Consider the following 19,601-nt stretch of genomic DNA (forward strand, 5'->3'; position numbering starts at 1 on the left):
ATATCTGATGATAACATTGTCATCCCTGTTTCCTTTTTCATTGTATTTGTGTGTATTTCATTACCTGTTAGTTTTAACTTTTGGATCACTTTATTATAAGCTTGTCCCCTGAATAGATATGTCTTGTATATGTATGTGTGCAACATACTGACGCATACCCTGTGTGTGTGTGTGTTTTGATATGATCTGAGATACACATGTCCTATATATGTATGTATATATGTTGTGATATGATCTGAGTTTTAACAGTGATATTTAGCCCATAAACATTTATTCACTTAGGCCATGTAGTAGAAGTCTAAGCCATATGGAAGAGAGCTTTATTTTCTCCTTTGATGAGAGGCAGAGTTGAGGGTAATGGGGTTCAGAGGATGAGGGAGCAACTCCTTGGAAACAATAGGATTGAGGAGATTCTATAGGCTGTCAAACAGCTTCTGATTTTAAGGAGAAGCGTCAGAGGAAGACAGGGTGGTGGTGGTAGCAGGGACCTCTGGCTTCAAGGGGTGTTCGCAAGAGGTAAAAGCAACTAGGTCTGACCTTTTTGGATCCAAATAAACATCTCTGGGGATTTTTAGGCACAGAAATACAGAAAAAGTTCAGCAGGGAAAGATTGGCAGTGATTCCAGTCAGGTTCGGTTATTAATAATTGTTTTCTCCACGCTGTGCCACACATTTAATGCAATAATTACTGAGGCAATTAGCGTGGTAGGCACTGTGATAGGTACTGGGACAGAGACAGATGGGGTTCACCTTCTTGCCTTCGTCCCACCTTGGTCTTCTCTTCCTTGCTTGTGGTTTCCTCTCTCTTTGGGAGGGGCCTAGCAGAGGCAGCATCCGTGCTTCCAGTTTTCCATCAGATACGGCTACTGGGCGAGTGAGGCTGCATCGCCCTGTACCTAAGCGACACCTGGCCTGTGGGGGCCACATAGCCTATTAAGACCCCGGTCTCAGTGGGATCACATTCCCTAGGGGTGATCTCTTGAGCCAGTTCCCTGTGCGTACACCTGGGAGTGAACAATTATGTGAAGGCTCTGCCTCTGTTCAGTGGGTTTGCCTAGAGGATTCTCACTTTCCATCCCCTTTGATGTGAGTGGAAAGACTGCATTTGGAATGAATTAGAGACTGCTCCCCATAGGAAATACCAAAGATACTGCTAATACTCACTATTGCTTGCTTTTTCTTCCATTTCTGGTTACCCACAATACTACACTTCCTAAATTGTTGGCACACAGGTGGGAGCCAAACATAACTAGTAAGTGGCAATGATACTCTTCACCCCCCAACTTAAGCTGTGTAAGCTCCTGCCTGAGCTGCAGCTCTTTCTTCCCCTGATGCAGCAATCATTAGTGCTTATGGATCAAGGTGGTGGAGAGGGAGGGAGCTTCCCTAGAGAACCGTTGGACCTATAGTAGACTCCGTGTATAGGGGAAGTGAACTTTAATTTGTTAAACTGCTAAGATTTAGGGGTGAGTTTTATGCCATGATAATTATATTTCAATTAAAAAGATTAACAATGGGGAAGAATGAAACTAAAAAAAATAGATAACACTTCTAAGTAAAACAGGAGATTGAAGGTCAGTTTTGAAGACAGTCTTTTATTGCATACATTTCACTTAAAGAATAAAACACATCATCAGTGTTTGGAGAGCATGGTGTCTCCAATAATGATATAACATTAGTGTTTATACCTTGCAACCAAGTTCAGCCATAAAGTTTATACTAAACAATGTCATTTCCAGATGACTAGCAGAATGAAAATGGAGACAGGGAGAAAAGTTTTAAAAGTGTGTTAAGTCGAAGCATGTACAAATGTAAGATTACAAACTGCTTCATACAAGTTAGGACATCAAAAATATTTTGTGGAATGTCATTTAAAGTTATATTCACTTGTACAGTTATTTATTATATAATTAAAGTCCAGTTGGTTAAAAAAAAGTATGGGTTCTGGTGTTATGGTGCCTAGGGCCAGGAAAGATCAGCTCTTACACTTTTTAGCTATATGGCCTTGGACTTCACTTTCTTATGCTGTATTTTTCTCATCCATAAAATTGTAAAATGTGCCATTCTTAGATACCACTAAAAAACAAATGCTGTGATCCAAACCACAGTGAGATACCACAAAATACCCACTAGATGACTATGATAAAAAAGTAACTGGGAGCAGAGTCGGATGAGCGTCCGGTGACATCACGACCTGAACAAAAATCAAGAGTCAGATGTTTAATTGACTGAGCCACCCAGGTGCCCCCAGATTCTTAATTTAAGAGAAAAAATGATGGTTACCAGAGGGGAGAGAATTGGGATGGGTTAAATAGGTGATGGGGGATTAAGGAATGCACATGTTGTGATGAGCACAGGGTGATGCATGGAATTGTTGAATCACTATATGGTACACCTGAAACTGATATAACACTGTATGTTAACTAACTGGAATTAAAATAAAAAAATATTTTTAAAAAATGGGCCGCTATAATTCAGGATGTTGACAGTAGTAGAGGTGGGGGCTGGCAGGAGCCATAATGGAAATCTCTGTACCTGCTGCTCAATTTTGGTGTGAACCTAAAACTACTCTAAAAAAAAATATTATTATAAAAACCCGAGCAGCTTCTTACAAAAAGATTTAATTTTTAAGAGCATGGGAGGGGAGAGAAAAGAGGTGAAAACTTTTCCTTTTGATATGACCTTGTGCCTCAACTTTTGCTGGCCATTATAAAAACATGCAGTACAGAAGATTAGAACACTTAACCAAAGAAGATATACAAATGAAAAGATGCTCAGCATCATTAATCACTTGGGAAATGCAAATAAAAATCACAGTAAGACACCACCTTATTAGAATGGCTAATATTTACAACACTTAACATACAAAGTGCTGGTGAGACTGTGAAGGAACTGGAAGTCTTGAATGTTCCTGAATGATGTGAAGTGCTATAAAATTTTACAGCCACTTAGTGAAACAGTTTGGCAGCTTTTAAAAAACTATCATATAACCCAGGCATTTCACTCCTAGATGCTTATGCAATAGAAATTAAAGCATATGTCTACACAAACACTTATAGATGAATGGTAATAGCAGGGTTTTTTTTTAAGTTTATTTATTTTGAGGGAGAGAGAGAGCATGTGTACAAGCAGGGGAGGGGCAGAGAGAAAGGGAGAGGGAGAATCTGAAGGAGCCTCTGCACTATCAGCGCAGAGCCAGATGCAGGCTCCATTTCAGGAACACTAAGATCGTGACCTGAACCGAAGTTCGACATTGAGTTGACTGAGCCACCAAGGTGCCCCAATAAGCTTTATTTCTTAGAGTAGTTTTAAGTTCACACCAAAATTGAGCAGAGGTACAGAAAATTCCTGTATAGCTCCTGCACCCCCCCCGCCCCCCGCCAGCACCTCCACTATCAACCTTCTGAGCTGTAGTGGTATGTTTGTTATAACTGATGAATCTACATGAATGCATTATCACCCAGAATCCATATTTTACTTTGGGGTTCACTCTTGGTGTTGCAAATTATACGAATTTGGACAAATGTATGACGAGCATCCACTATGATAAAATAACATACAGGGTAGTTTCATACAGTTAATCTGTGTTCTACCTGTTCATCCCTCCCTCTCTCTCTACTGGTCTGTTTACTATCTCTGTATGTGAGTCTTTTCCAGAATGTCATAAAATTGGAATCTATATATATAGCCTTTTCAGAGTGGCCTCTTTCACTTAGTTTCCTCCACGTCCTTTCATGGCTTTGTGGTTCATTTCTTTTGAGCACTGAATAATATTCCATTGCCTGGATGTACCAGGGTTTATTTACTCATTCACTTGCTGAAAGACATCTTGGTTGCTTCCAGTTTTTGACTATTATGAATAAAGCTGCTATAAACACCTGCAAGCAGGTTTTGTGTGGAAATAGGTTTTTAATCATTTGGGCAAATCAAGGAGCATGATTGCCGGATCATATGGAAAGAGTATATTTAATTTCATGAGAAACCGTCAGTCTTCCAAAGTGGCTGAATCATTTTGAATTCCCACCAGCAATGAATGAGAGTTCCTGTTGCTCCACATCCTTGCCAGCATTTGGTGTTGTCAGTGTTTTGGATTTTTGTCATTCTAATAGATGTACAGTGGTTTCTCATTGTTGTTTCAATTTGCATTTCTTTGATGAAGATGTGGAACATCTTTTTGCATGCTTATTTGCCATTTGTATATTTCTTCTTTGGTATGGTGTCTATTCAGGTCTTCGCCCATTTTAAAAATCAGGTAATATGTTTTCTTACTGTTGGGTTTAAGAGTTCTTTGTATATTTTGAATAACAGTCCTTTAACAGATGTGTCTTTTGCAAATATTCTCTCCCAGTCTGTGGCTTGTCTTCTCATTGTCTTGTCTGTATCTTTCTCAGAGTAGAAGTTTTTTTTAATGTATAATTTTAATTCCAGTTAGTTAACATTTAGTGTTAGTTTCAGATGTATAATACAGTGATTCAACACTTCCATACTGCACCCTGTGCTCATCACAAGTGCACTCCTTAATCCCTGTCACCTATTTAACCCAACCCCTTACTCCCTCCCCTCTGGTAACTATCAGTTTGTTCTCTATAATTAAGAGTCTTATTTTTCCCCTTTGCTTATTTTGTTTCTCGAATTCCACATAGGAATGAGATCATATGGTATTTGTCTTCGTCTGACTGACTCATTTCGCTTAGCGTTATACTCTGTAACTCCATCCGTCTCGTTGCGAGTGGCAAGATTTCATTCTTTTTTATGACTGAGTATATATATACTTCTTTAGTTCATCAATTGATGGACATTTGGGCTGCTTCCGTATCTTGGCTATTATAAATAATGCTGCAATGTACATAGTGGTGCATGAATTAGTGTTCTTTTATTCTTTGGGTAAATACCCAGTAGTGTGATTGCTGGATCATAAGGTAGTTCTATTTTTATTTATTTATTTATTTATTTATTTATTTATTTATTTATTTTTATTTTTTATAAATTTTTTTATAAGATTTATTTATTTTTGAGACAGAGAGAAACAGAGCATGAATGGGGGAGGGTCAGAGAGAGGGAGACACTGAATCTGAAACAGGCTCCAGGCTCTGAGCTGTCAGCACAGAGCCCGACGCGGGGCTCGAACTCACAGCCCTCACGGACTGCGAGATCATGACCTGAGCTGAAGTTGGCCGCCCAACCGACTGAGCCACCCAGGCGCCCCAAGGTAGTTCTATTTTTAACTTTTTGAGGAAACTCCATACTGTTTTCTAGAATGGCCGCACTAGTTTGCACCTCCACCAACAGTGCACAAGTGTTCCTTTTCCTCCACATCCTCACCAAGACGAGTGGTTGTTGATTTTAGCCATTCTGACAGGTGTGAGGTGGTATCCCATTGTAGTTTTGACTTGTATTTCCCTGATGATAAGTGATGTTGAGCATCTTTTCATGTGTCTGTTAGGTGTCTTCTTTGAAGAAATGTCTATTTATGTCTTCTGCCCATTTTTAATTGGATTATTTGTTTTTTGGGTGTTGAGTTTTATAAGTTCTTCATATATTTTGGATACTAACCTTTTATCAGATATGTCATTAGCAAATATCTTCTCCCATTCTGTAGGTTGCCTTTTAGTTTTGTTGATTCTTTCCTTAACTATGCAGAAGCTTTTATTTTGATGTAGTCCCAACAGTTTACTTTTGCTTTTGTTATCCTTGCCTCAGGAGACATATCTAGAATGAAATTGCTATGGCCAAGTCAGAGAAATTACTGCCTGTGTTCTCTTCAAGGATTTTTATGGTTTGAATTTATTTTTGTGTAAGTAAGTGGTCCAGATTCATTCTTTTGCATGTCACTGTCCAGTTTTCCCAACATCGTTTGTTGAAGAGACTATCTTTTTTCCATTGGATATTGTTTCCTGCTTTGTTGAGGATTAATTGTCCATGTAACTGTGGGTTTATTTCTGGGTTTCCAATATTGCTCTGTTGATCTAACTGTCTATTTTTGTGCCAGTACCATACTGTTTTGATTACTGCAGCTTTAGAATTGAGATGCCTCCAGCTTTCCTTTTCAAGATTGGTTTAGCTATTCAGGGTCCTTTGTGGTTCTATGCAAACTTTAGGATTGCTTGTCCTAGTTCTGTGAAAAATGCTGTTGGCATTTTGATAGGGATAACATTAAATGTGTAGATTGCTTTGGGTAGTACAGATACTGTAACAATATTTATTCTTCCAATCCATGAGCATGGAATGTCTTTCCATTTCTTTGTGTCATCTTCGATTTCTTTCATCAGTGTTTTATATTTACAGTACAGGTCTTTTGTCTCTTTGGTTAGGTTTATTCTCAGGTAGCTTATTATTTTTGGTGTAATTGTAAATGAGATTATTTTCTTAATTTCTCTTTTGAAGAGCAGAAGTTTTTAATTTTAATAAAATCTAGCTTGTGAACTATTTTGTTTATGGGATCATGCTTTTGTGTTATATCTAAGAAGTCATCACTGTTCCCAGGGTCATATAGTCTTTCCTGCATGTTGTCTTCTTATAGTTTTGCATTTTATATTTATGTCTGCAATGTATTTTGAGTTAATTTTAGTAAAGGGTCTAAGATTTGTTTTTAGATTCCTTTTTTTTCCCCATGTGGATGTCCAGTTGTTTCAACACCATTTGTTGTAAAGACTATATTTTTTTAGTATATAGCTTTTGCTCCTTTGTCTAAGATCAGTTGACTGTATTTCTTTTTTTTTAAATGTTAATTTATTTTTGAGAGACAGAGAGAGACGAAGCACTAGCAGGAGAGGGGCAGAGAGAGAAGGGGACACAGAATCTGAAGCAGGCTCCAGGCTCTGAGCTGTCAGCACAGAGCCTGACATGGGGCTTGAACCCATGAACTGTGAGATCATGACATGAGCCAAAGTCAGATGCTTAACTGAGCCACCCAGGTGCCCTGACTATATTTCTATGGGTTTATTTTTGGGCTCTATATTTTGTTCCATTGACCTATTTGTCTATTCTTTTGCCAATACTACACTGTCTTGATTACTGTACCTTTATGGTAAGTCTTTTTTTTTTTTTAGTGCAAAATTAAGGAAAACATTTAATAATAACTCTATTAAGAGGTCATTGAGTTGGAAAGTTTGATTTTAAGGAATAGTTACATGAATTATATGACAATTTTCCTTGTTTCTTCCTTTTTTGATTCAGACATTTGTTACATTCAGTCCAAATTTATTAACTCTCATTCACAATACTAATCAAATATATTATCAGATTGTAACTTCGAAACAGAATTTTCTTTTTTTCGATTTTCTTTTTCTTTTTCTTTTTCGTCATGATAAATGTACTGTTTATTCCCCATCCCCTATTTCCTTCATCCCCCCACCCATCTCTCCTCTGGTAATCATCAGTTTGTTCTCTGTAGTTAAAAGTCTGTTTCTTGGTTTGTTTGTCTCTCTTTTTATTCCTTTGCTCATTTGTTCTGTTTCTTAAAGTCCACATATGAGTGAGATCATATAGTATTTGTCTTTCTCTGACTGACAGAGCATTATGCTCTCTAGCTCTATCCGTATTGTTGCAAATGGCAAGATTTCATTCTTTTTTATGGCTCAATAATATTTCATTATATGTATAATGAAATAATTAAATTATATATATATGTATGTATTTATATATATATAAGTATGTATATATACACATATATGTTATATATGTTATATGTATATGTATATGTATATGTATATGTATATGTATATGTATATTTATCTATCTCACCTCTTTATCCATTCTTCTGTTGATGGACACTTGGGCTGCTTACGTAGTTTTGCTATTGTAAATAATGACTTAATAAACCTAGGGGTGCATGTACCCATTTGAATTTGTTTTTTTGTATTTTGGGGGTAAATAGCTAGTAGTGTCATTACTGGATCATAGGGTATTTCTATTTTTAACTTTTTGAGAAAGTTTTCCACAGTGGCTGCACCAATTTGCATTCCCACCCACAGAACAAGAGGGTTACTTTTCCTCCACATCCTTGCCAACACTTGTTTTGTTTTGTTTTGTTTTGTTTTATTTTGTTAATTCTAGCTATTCTGATAGTGTGATGTGATATCTCATTGTAGTTTTGATTTGCATGTCCCTGATGATGAATGATGTTGAACATCTTTTCATGTGTCTGTTGGCTATATGTATGTCTTCTTTAGAGAAATGTCTATTCATGTCTTCTGCCCACTTTTAAAGGATTATTCATTTTGGGGAGGTTATTGAGTTGTATCAGTTCTTTATGTATTTTGGATACTAACCCTTCATGGGATATGCACATATATGCTTTTGCAAATATCTTCTCCCATTCTGTAGGTTGCTTTTTAGTTTTATTGATTGTTTCCTTTGCTGTGCAGAAACTTTTTATTTTGATGTAGTTCCTATAACTTATTTTTGCTTTTGTTTCCCTTGCCTCAGGAGACATACCCAGAAAAATGTTGGTATGGCCAATGTCAGAGAGGATACTGCTTACTGCCTATGCTATCTTCAAGCATTTTTATGGTTTCAGGTCAAATTTAGGTCTTTAACCCATTTTCAGTTTATTTTTGTGTATGGTATAAGAAAGTGGTCCAGTTTCATTCTTTGCATATGGCTGTCCAGTTTTCCCAACACCATTTGTTGAAGAGACTGTCTTTTTCCCATTGTATATTCATTCCTCCTTTGTCAAACTTAATTGACCATATAATTGTGGGTTTATTTCTGGGTTTTCTGTACTATTCCATTGATCCATGTATCTACTTTTGTGACAGTACCATCCTGTTTCAATTACTCATTTTAATTAATTCATAAATGGAATATCTCTCCATTTATTTTGTTCTTTGATATCTTTGATTAGAGTTTTGTAGTTTTCTTTGTATATTTCATATACATATTTTGTTAGATTTATACCTAAACATTTCATTTTTTGGGTGTTAATGTAAATGGTAATTTACATTACCATAATTTGTATTTTAATTTACAATTGTTCATTGCTGGTATATAAGAAAGTGATTGACTTTTGTATATTAACCGTGTATTCTGCAACCGTGCTATAATTGCATAGTACTTCCAGGAGTATTTTTATTGATTCTCTTTGCTAATATTGTGTATTAGAGTTCCAGAAATGATTTATCTTCTAACTGCAATTTTATACCCTTCGGTCAACATCTTCCCCCTCCCCTCCCCCCAACTCACAACCCCTGGTAACCACCACTCTACTCTGTGTTTCTACAAGTTTAGAGTTTTTAGATTCCACATATAAATGATATCATACAGTATTTATCTTTCTCTGACTTATTTCACTTAGCATAATGCTCTCAAGGTTCATATATATAAATATACATATATATGTGAATATATATGTATATTCATATCTTCTTTATTCATTCATCCATTGATGGATACTTAGGTTGTTTTCGTATCTTGGCTATTGTGTATAATACTACAGTAAACATGGGAATGTAGATATGTATTTGATATCCTGCTTTCCTTTTATTTGTATATATACTTAGAGGTGGGATTGCAGATTCTTTTGTAGTTCTATTTTTAATTTTTTGAGGAACCTCTATGCTGTTTTCTACAGTGGCTGAACCAATTTTCATTCTCACTGACAGTGCACGAGGGTTTCCTTCTCTCCACATCCTAGCCAACATTTGTTATCTCTTGCCTTTTTGATGATAACAATTCTAACAGGAATGAGATGATAACCTTATTATGGTTTTGGTTTGCATTTCTCTGGTGGTTAGTGATGTTGAGTATCTTTTTATGTACATATTGGCCATCTGTATGTCATCTTTGGAAAAATGTCTATTCAGTTCCTCTGTCCATTTTTAAAGTCAGATTGTGTTTTCATTATAGAGTTGTATGCATTTTTTAACATATTCTGGATATTAACCCCTGTCAGATATATGGGTTGCAAGTATTTTCTCCTATTCCATAAATTGCCTTTTCATTTTGTTTGTTGTTTCTTTTCCAGTGTAGAAGCTTTTTAGTTGGATGTAGGCCTACTATTTGTTTTGCTTTTGTTGCTTGTGCTTTCAGTTTTATATCCAAAAAAATCATTGCCAAGGCCAGTGTAGAGATTTTCCCTCATGTTTTCCCCTAGGAGCTTCATAGTTTCAGGTCTTATGTTGCAGTATTTAATCCATTTTGAGTTAGTTTTTGTGAGTGGTGTGAGCTAGGGGTCCAATTTCATTTTTCTGCATGTGGTTATCTAGGTTTTCCAACACCATTTATTGAAAAGATTATTCTTTTTCTGTTCAGTGTTATTGGATCCCTTGTCAAATATTAGTTGACCATAGATACAGGAGTTTATTTCTGGGCTCTCTATTCTCTTCCACTGGTCTATTTGTCTATTTTTATGCCAGTAACATACTATTTTGATTACTATAGTTTTGTAATATAGTTTGAAATCAAGAAGTGTAATGCCTCCAGCTTTGTTCTTTATCATGATTGTTGACTATTTGAGGACTTTTGTAGTTCCGTGGAAATTTCAGGATTTTTAAAAATTTTTGTGAAAAGTGTCATTGGAATTTTGATAGTGGTTGCCTTGAACCTATGGATGGTTTTGGGTAGTATGGACATTTTAACAATATGAATTTCTGATCCATGAACATGGGATGTCTTTCTATTTGTTTGTCTTCAATTTCACATATCAAAATCTTGTAGTTTTGACTGTACAGACCTTTAAATTTATTTATCTATAAATTTATTTATAATTTATTTAAATTTATTTAAAAATTTATTTGTAAATAAATGGATTTAAATTTATTCCTAAGTATTTTATTGTTTTTGATGATATTATGAATGGGATTGTTTTCTTTATTTCTTTTTCAGGTATTTCATTGTGCATAGAAATGCAACTGATTTCTGTATGTTGATTTTATATCCTGCAACTTTACTTAATTCGTTAATTATTTCTAATAGTTTTTTGGTTGCATCTTTAGGATTTTCTCTATACAAGAATATATCATCTGCAAATAAAGACAGTTTTACTTCTTCCTTTACAATTTGAATGCCTTTAATTTCTTTATTTTGCCTGATTGTTGTAGCTAGGACTCCTAGTACTGTGTTGAAAAAGAGTGGTGATAGTGGGCACCCTTGTCTTTTTCTTGATCTTAGAGGAAAAGCTTTGTACTTTTCACTGTTGAGTATGATGTTGGCTGTGAGTTTGTTGTATACAGCCTTTATTGTGTTGAGTGTGTTCCTTCTATATCTAATTTGTGGAGGGTTTTTTTTTTATCATGAAAATTGTTGTATTTTGTCAAATGCTTTCTCTGCATCTATTGAGATGATTAGATGATCTTTATTTTTCATTCTATTAATATAATGTGTCACATTTACTGATTTGCATATGATCATCCATCCTTGCATCCCAGAGATAAATCTCACTTGATCATGGTCTATAATCCTTTTAGTGTGCTGTTGAATTCAGTTTTGTTAATATTTTTTGAGAGTTTTTGCATATATATTCATCAAAGATATTGGTCAACAACTTTCTTTTCTCATAGCGTCCTTATCTGGCTTTGGTATTAGGATAATGCTGACTTTGTAAAATGATCTGGAAAGAGATACCCCCTCTCCAATTTTTTGGAAAAGGATTTTTTTGAAAAGGATTGGTATTAATTCTTCTTTAACCGTTTGGTAGAATTCACCCGTGAAACCACTGGGTCCTGTACTTTTCTGTGTTGGGAGGTTTTTGATTACTGATTCAATGTCCTTACTCATTAATTGTTTAGATTTTTCATTTCTTCATGATTCAGTCTTTTAAAAAATGTTTATTTACTTATTTTTGAGAGAGAGATAGAGCGAGCTAGAGAGAAGCAGAGAGAGAGAGGGAGACAGAGAATCCCAAGCGGGTTCTACACTGTAGGCACAGGTCTCGAACCCATGAACAGTGAGATCATGACCTGAGCTGAAATCAAGAGTTGAATGCTTAACTGACTGAGCCACCCAGGCACCTCTCTTCATGATTCAGTTTTGATTAAGTGTGTATTTGTAGGAACTTACCCATTTATTAGATTTATTGGCATATAATTGTTCATAGTAGTCTTTTATGATCCTATGTATTTCTGTGGCATCAGTTGCACATCTCTTTCATTTCCAGTTTTATTTGTTCAAGTATTGTCTCTTTTTTTCTTAGTCTAGCTAAAGCTTTGTCAATTTTGTTTATCCTTTCCAAAAAAACCCCCATCTCTTAGTTTTGTTGATCTCTTCTATTTTTCTAATCTCTAAGCAGAGAGTTTATGCTCTGATTTTTGTTATTTCCTTCCTTCTGCTAACTGTGGGCTTAGGTTTTTCCTTTTCTAGCTCCTTGAGTGTAAAGTTGGGTTGCTTATTTGAGATCTTTCTTTTTTTAATATATGCATTTATTGCTATAGACTTCCTTCTAAGAACTGCTTTTGCAGCATCTCATAGGTTTTGGTATATTGTGTTTTCGTTTTCATTAGTTTAGAGGTATGTTTTAATTTCCTTTTTGATTTCTTCTTTGACCCACTGGTTGTTCAGGAGTATGTTGTTTAGTTTCCATTTGTGTGTAAATCTACTTGTTTCTTATAACCTCGATAGCCCTGTGGAGTACTGGCTAGAAATCAAGTAGAATGTCCCCAATACAAGTTTGCTTAATGTTTTTCTCTTAATTAGATTACAGTTAGGTGTTTTTGTTTTTGTTTTTGAAAGAGTACCACAGGGGTGAAATGCCTTTTTTATCACATCATATCAGGGCATAAATGATATCCATATGACATTATTGGTGATGTTAACATTTAGCATATGGTTAAGGTAGTGTTTTCCAGGTTTCTCCATGGTAAAAATATTATTTATTACCTGTATTCACCATTAACATGTAAGATCTATGAGAATAGAAATGCTATGTGGTTTATTTACTGCTGTATCCCCAGTGACTAGAGAAGTACATGGTCTTAGGGACTCAACGAATCTTTGTTTTATCAATAAATGGAAGCATGGATTAGATGACCCTTAGCTTCCCATTCTACTCAACTCCTTTTAAGAAATTGTTTTGACCATATTTGTGACTAGAGAGTCTTCTGTTTTGCTAACAGCAATTATATTAGGACATTTAGTCTATATACATGAAATGTAGTACACTGCATGCCACCAGTTACCCAAAATATTTGGGCATTAGTATATATTGGTTGACAGGTGGATTACTACAGGTGGCTTACTTGTATTTAATTTTGGCTTGAAAAGCCAGGGCAAGATTATCTAGGCCAACTTTGTCCAGGTTGGGATTTAGCACGTTGCATTTGAATGAGCTTAGGTTTTGGTAAGACCTAGATTTTTCAAATCTTATTTCTGCCACTTCTTAGCATTGTGTTTCTGGGCAAGTTATCTAGCTTCTTTGAATTTTCTCATCTCTGATATGGGAATAATTGTTCTTTTCTTATAGGTTGATATTAGGATTTAGTGAAGTCACATGGCAAGTGCCTACTTAGTGCCTGGCATTTTGCTCACTAAATACTGATTTGCCTACCTTTCCACAGTCTTCTGCAGCATATGGTTGAGTTAATTCTTCTGTCCTGTGACAGTCATGTTCTACAAAAGAACATCTTTTTTAAATTTTATTTATTTATTTAATTCATTTTTGAGAGACAGAGAAAGACAGAGCATGAGCAGGGGAAGGGCAGAGAGAGAGGGAGACACAGAATCAGAAGCAGGCTCCAGGCTCCGAACTGTCAGCACAGAACCTGATGTGGGGCTTGAACCCACGAACCGTGAGATCATGACCTGAGCTGAAATTGGGATGCTTAACTGACTGAGCCACCTCGGTGCCCCCCCCCCCCCCAAAACCAGTACAGACAATTTTATCTGGAAGATCAGTGCAGACAATTCCATTTCATTAAAAAGCTGATGATTTAATAATTTGCTTAGAAATGGGCTGTGGCTTCTATTATAAAATTTATCTGGCATAATGTACAAAGAACCACTATTTCCTCTGGCAAGAAAGCTGATGGAATATAAATACTTTACAAACATGCTCAGCACAGTTTACCTTCATGCAATACCTGCACCTTGAAGAAATACCGTATGCGGCCCTGCAGTGGATGTGGCTCAACATAAAATTTGTCACTTTCCAAGCACTTGAAATATTGCCCCATTTCTCACACCCCTGCACTGCACATGCTTATTTGGTAATGTCGGTCTGCCTCCTTATTTCAGTAGCTGAAGTGACATAGTCCTGTTTTATAATTTGCCAAGTGATTGAAGGTGGCAGGCAGGTCTGTATTATCCCAGTAACGTCACTGATTCCTAGTGCTTAAAGAAGAGAGGACAGTGAGCACTTAGCTTGAGGGTGATGTGTTCTGTGGGAACGTATATTCTTGGCAAGTTGTTTATGACTCTTTTTCTTCTGTACAGCCAGAAGAGCAGAAGAACATATTTCAAATTCTCATTGGCAAGGGCTCCCTGTTCTTTTATAAGGATTTGTAAAATTCCATCCCTTTGAATCTTGTTAGCAATCTTGGATATCCTCCAGGCTTTCTTTCATAAAGCTTTCAACACACAGAGCTGAGTGGGCTGGGCAGGGAACATGCATGTAAGAGTGTGTGCTTGTATGTGTGTGCGTGTATATTTATCTGAGCCTTCTTGATTGAAGTGTCAATATATGTTGCTTTCTGCTTTGAATTTACTACAGTAATAAAATGGAAGCATCTTCCTGCCTAGTGAAGTATAGCAGATAAGTCTCACCATTTATTTAGTGGAGTCAGCTTAATGTAGATCGGTGTTTAGGTCTTCCTTTTGGTTTGTTTCGTGTTTCTCTTCTTCAGGGCGTCTCATCAGCTGTTGAGTCTAGAGGGAAAGCATTTCCCTGTAGCTGTGATAGTTCTCCATATGGAGAGAGAAAGGGATCATGCTCAGCCTTCAGGGATGATAGGTGTCGTGGAATTTGCCACATTTCATTGTTTGAAAGTGTGTACATTTTTTTTTTTGTCACTTCTTTTGGAAAGCATGAATCACCAAAGATTGGTGAGACAGTTTTCACTTCTTCCCAAATCATCAGACATTGGAGATGTCCATTATCTGATGGACATGTTTAACCACACAAATTGGTTTGTGGTCTGCAGGTTCAAAAAAGCACTTCATAATTGCTCTTAGAATTTGGCATGGCCTGAAGCTTTTGAGGTTTAGGAACAAATTACAGAAAAGCAATAGCCATCTTGCCAGGAGGAAAAGCCTCAGTGATTTCTTTTATTCTTTGTGGGTTGATTCAGATTCCAGTTTCTTTGGTCCTGTAAACTAGGATTCCGGGCAAAAATGAATTGGGTGGTAAGTACAAACAGGTTTGATTTCCCCATGAGTCCTGTAATGATTAATTTTATTGTCAACTTGATTGGGCTAAGGGATACCATGTAGCTGGTAAAACACTATTTTTGGATGTGTCTGTGAGCGTATCTCAGGAGAAATGAGATTTTTAAAAAAATGTTTATTTATTTATTTTGGGAGAGAGAGTGAGCACAGGAGGGGCAGAGAGATTGGGGGAGAGAGAGAATCCCAAGCAGGCTCTGTGCTGTCAGTGCAGAGCCTGACATGGGGCTTGATCCCACAACCCTGGGATCATGGCCTGAGCTGAAATCAAGAGTCAGGTGCTCAACTGACTGAGCCACTCAGGCTCCCCAAGAAGAGATGAGATTTTGAATCAGTAGACTGATTAATGAGAATTCCCCTCATCACTGTGGATAAGCATCACCCAAACCACTGAGGGCCTAAATAAAATGAAAAGGCAGAGCAAAGGTAAATTTTCTTCCTGCTTGAGCTAAGATTTTCATCTTCTCCTTCCTTCAGATATTGGTACTCCTGAGCTTTTGAACTCAGACTGTGACTTATGCCATTGTTCCCCTGATACTCCCTTTGGGCTTGAACTGAATTACATTCCCCACTCTCCTAGTCATGTGACATCTTGGTCTGCATGGTCAAGGAAGCCAATTCCTACAATAAATCTCTTCTTTAATATTTTTTTTAATGTTTGTTTCTTTTTGAGAGATAGAGAGAGACAGAGCATGAGCAGGGGAGGGGCAGAGAGAGGGAGACACAGAATCAGAAGCAGGCTCCAGGCTCCAAGCTGTCAGCACAGAGCCTGATGTGGGGCTTGAACCCACAAACCGTGAGATCATGACCCGTGCTGAAGTCGGTGCTTAACCGACTGAGCCACCCAGGCGCCCCCGATAAATCTCTTCTTACATCTCTTTCTCTATATATGTTTCTTATTGGTTCTGTTTCTCTGGAGAACCCTGACTAATACAAGCCCCATGTATAGAAAGGAACAGACCTTTTACTTCACATTTTCCACATGTTCACTTAGTAATTATTCTCTTGAAGCTGGTAGGTTTCATATAGCACTTTTGAGATTGATTGACTCATTCATGAAATCATTGTCTGAATACTAAGAGCCAAACACCAAGCCAAGTTGTGAATACAAAGATAATTCAACCATGGATCACAACATATCTCTCTGACTTGACTTCAAGCTTCTTGTCAGCAAAGGGTTTATAGTTTAGTAGGGAAAATAAATGATGAACATCAGAAAACCCTAATATAAGACAGAAAATGACATGTCATTAAAGCATACAGATAAAGAGAGATAGATATTAATTGTTCCAAAAGTAAGGAAAGATAATGTTTGGTGGAGGGATGTGGTAAGACTTTAAGGAAGCATTTGAGCTGGACTTCAAATTTATTGGAAAAGAAGACAAACACTCTAGGTGGTCAAAGGCACAGACATGGAAAGGCACAGGACACAGAACACAGACATTTCTTGTGGTGGTGGGCAGGGGAGATGAGAGGAGAAATGGACAATTTCATAGTTTAGTGCTTGTTTTGGATTTAAGATTCATGGATTTCTTGGAGTACTTCTGGGGGTCCAGGGAACACAGTTAAGGATAGGTGGTCCTTGGAGTACAGGGGTTAGGGTAGGGAGTCTGGGACTGTGTGGTATTTCTCACACCACTTCTGACAACAAATATGAGTCATTTTTCCTCACCAATTCTCTAATACTCTGACACCAACTGGGTGTCCAGTTCAATTCAATTTGGATACCATCTACCTGGAGTTAGTGTCAAACCTCACAAATTAAAGGGCCCAGTTCTACAAGACTGTCCCTGCTTCAGATGCCAGCTGCAAGTGGGATACCCAGGTGACCCACACTTCTGCCTGGCCAACTACGTATTTGAAGATTCCTATGACCATTCCCCCCCACCAAGTTTGATAATTTATTAGATGACTCACAGAACTCAGAAAAATTCTCTACTTACTATTACATTTTATTATAAAGGGTACAACTTAAGAAGAGCCAAATGGAAGAGACACATATGGCAAAGTATGGGACAAGGCTTGTGGAACTTCTTGTGCTCTCTCCAAATGCCTCTCAGCATACTGGTGTGCCTACCAACCCAAAAAGCTCTCTGAACTCTGTCATTTAGGGTTTTAAAAAATTTTTTATTTTATTTTATTTTTTTAGTTTATATCCAAGTTAGTTAGCATATAGTGCAACAAGGATTTCAGGAGTAGATTCCTTAATGCCCCTTACCCATTTAGCCTGTTGCCCCTCCCGCAACCCCTCCAGTAACCCTCTGTTTGTTCTCCATATTGAAGAGTCTCTTCTGGTTTGTCCCCCTCCCTGTTTTTATATTATTTTTGCTTCCTTTCCCTTGTGTGTTCATCTGTTCTGTGTCTTAAAGTCCTTATATGAGTGAAATCATATGATATTTGTCTTTCTCTGACTGACTAATTTCGCTTACCGTAATACCCTCCAGTTCCATCCACATAGTTGCAAATGCAAGATTTCATTCTTTTTGATTGTCGAGTAATACTCCATTGTGTATATATATATATATATATATATATATATATATATATATATACCACATCTTCTTTATCAATTCATCCATCGATGGACACTTGGGCTCTTTCCATACTTTGGCTATTGTTGATAGTGCTACTATAAACATGGGGGTGCATGTGCCCCTTTGAAACAGCACACCTGTATCCCTTGGATAAATACCTAGTAGTGCAATTGCTGGGTTGTAGGGTAGTTCTATTTTTAATTTTTTGAGGAACCTCCATTCTGTTGTCCAGAGTGGCTGCACCAGTTTGCATTCCCACCAGCAGTGCCAAAGAGATCCTCTTTCTCTGCATCCTCGCCAACATCTGTTGTTGCCTGAGTTGTTAATGTTAGCCATTCTGACAGGTGTGAGATGGTATCTCATGGTGGTTTTGATTTGTATTTCCCTGATGATGAGTGATGTGGAGCATTTTTTCATGTGTCAGTTGGCTATCTGGATGTCTTCTTTGGAGAAGTGTCTATTCATGTCTTTTGCCCATTTCTCCCCTGGATTATTTGTTTTTTGGGTGTTGAGTTTGGTAAGTTCTTTATAGATTTTGGATACTAACCCTGTATCTGATATATTGTTTGCAAATATCTTCTCCCATTCCGTCAGTTGCCTTTTAGTTTTGCTGATTGTTTCCTTCGCTGTGCAGAAGTTTGTTGTTTTGATGAGGTCCCAATAGTTCATTTTTGCTTTGGTTTCCCTTGCCTCTGGAGATGTGTTGAGTAAGAAGTTGCTGTGGCCGAGGTCAAAGAGGTTTTTTCCCCGTTTTCTCCTTGAGGATTTTGATGGCTTCCTGTCTTACATTTAGATCTTTCATCCATTTTGAGTTTATTTTTGTGTATGGTGTAAGAAAGTGGTCCAGGTTCATTCTTCTGTGTGTCGCTGTCCAGTTTTCCCAGCACCACTTGCTGAAGAGACTGTCTTTATTCCATTGGATATTCTTTGCTGCTTTGTCAAAGATTAGTTGGCCATATGTTTGTGGGTCCATTTCTGGGTTCTCTATTCTGTTCAATTGATCTGTTGTCTGTTTTTGTGCCATATATTTTTTTTAACATTTATTTTTGAGAGATAGAGCAAGACAGAGCACATGTGGGGGAGAGGCAGAGAGAGACAGGGACACAGAATCCAAAGCAGGCTCCAGGCTCTGGGCTGTCAGCACAGAGCCGGACGTGGGGCTCGAACCTGCGGGACTCGAAACTATGGAGCCTGAACCCATGGGACCGCAAGATCATGACCTGAGCAGAAGTAGGACGCTTAACCGACTGAGCCACCCAGGTACCCCTGTCATTTAGGGGTTTTTATGGAACTTTCATTACATAGGCACAATTGATTAACTGATTGGCCATGGGTGATTGAATTTAATCTTCAGCCCTTTTCTCCTCCCTGAAGGTTGGGGGGGGGCGGGTGAAGTTGAAAGTTCTAACCCTTTCATCATGTGGTTGGTTTTTCTAGTGTCCAGCTTCCACCATGAGCCACCTCATGAGCATACAAGAGACAATAGGGGCACCTGGGTGGCTCAGTCGGTTAATAGCTGGCTTCAGCTCAGGTTATGATCTCATGGTTCATGAGTTCGAGTCCCGCATCGGGCTCTATGCTGACAGCTCAGAGCCTGGAGCCTGCTTCAGATTCTGTGTCTCCCTCTCTCTCTGCCCCTGCCCTCCTCACACTCTGTCCCTCCATCTCTCTCTCAAAAATAAATAAACATTTAAAAAATGTATTTCTTCAAAAGACAGTAAATTCCAAGGATTTTAGGAGCTCTGTGCCAGGAAT

At 37.5% G+C, this 19,601-nt stretch overlaps 1 long non-coding RNA gene across 1 annotated transcript in view; it reads left to right on the plus strand.

Annotated features, from left to right (window-relative positions):
* LOC107180813 overlaps nt 1–19,601 on the plus strand; it is a 44,539-nt gene that overhangs the window by 7,611 nt on the left and 17,327 nt on the right. The window lies entirely within an intron of this gene.

The sequence above is a fragment of the Panthera tigris genome, chromosome A2 (assembly GCF_018350195.1).
Source record: "Panthera tigris isolate Pti1 chromosome A2, P.tigris_Pti1_mat1.1, whole genome shotgun sequence".
Lineage (NCBI taxonomy): Eukaryota > Metazoa > Chordata > Mammalia > Carnivora > Felidae > Panthera > Panthera tigris.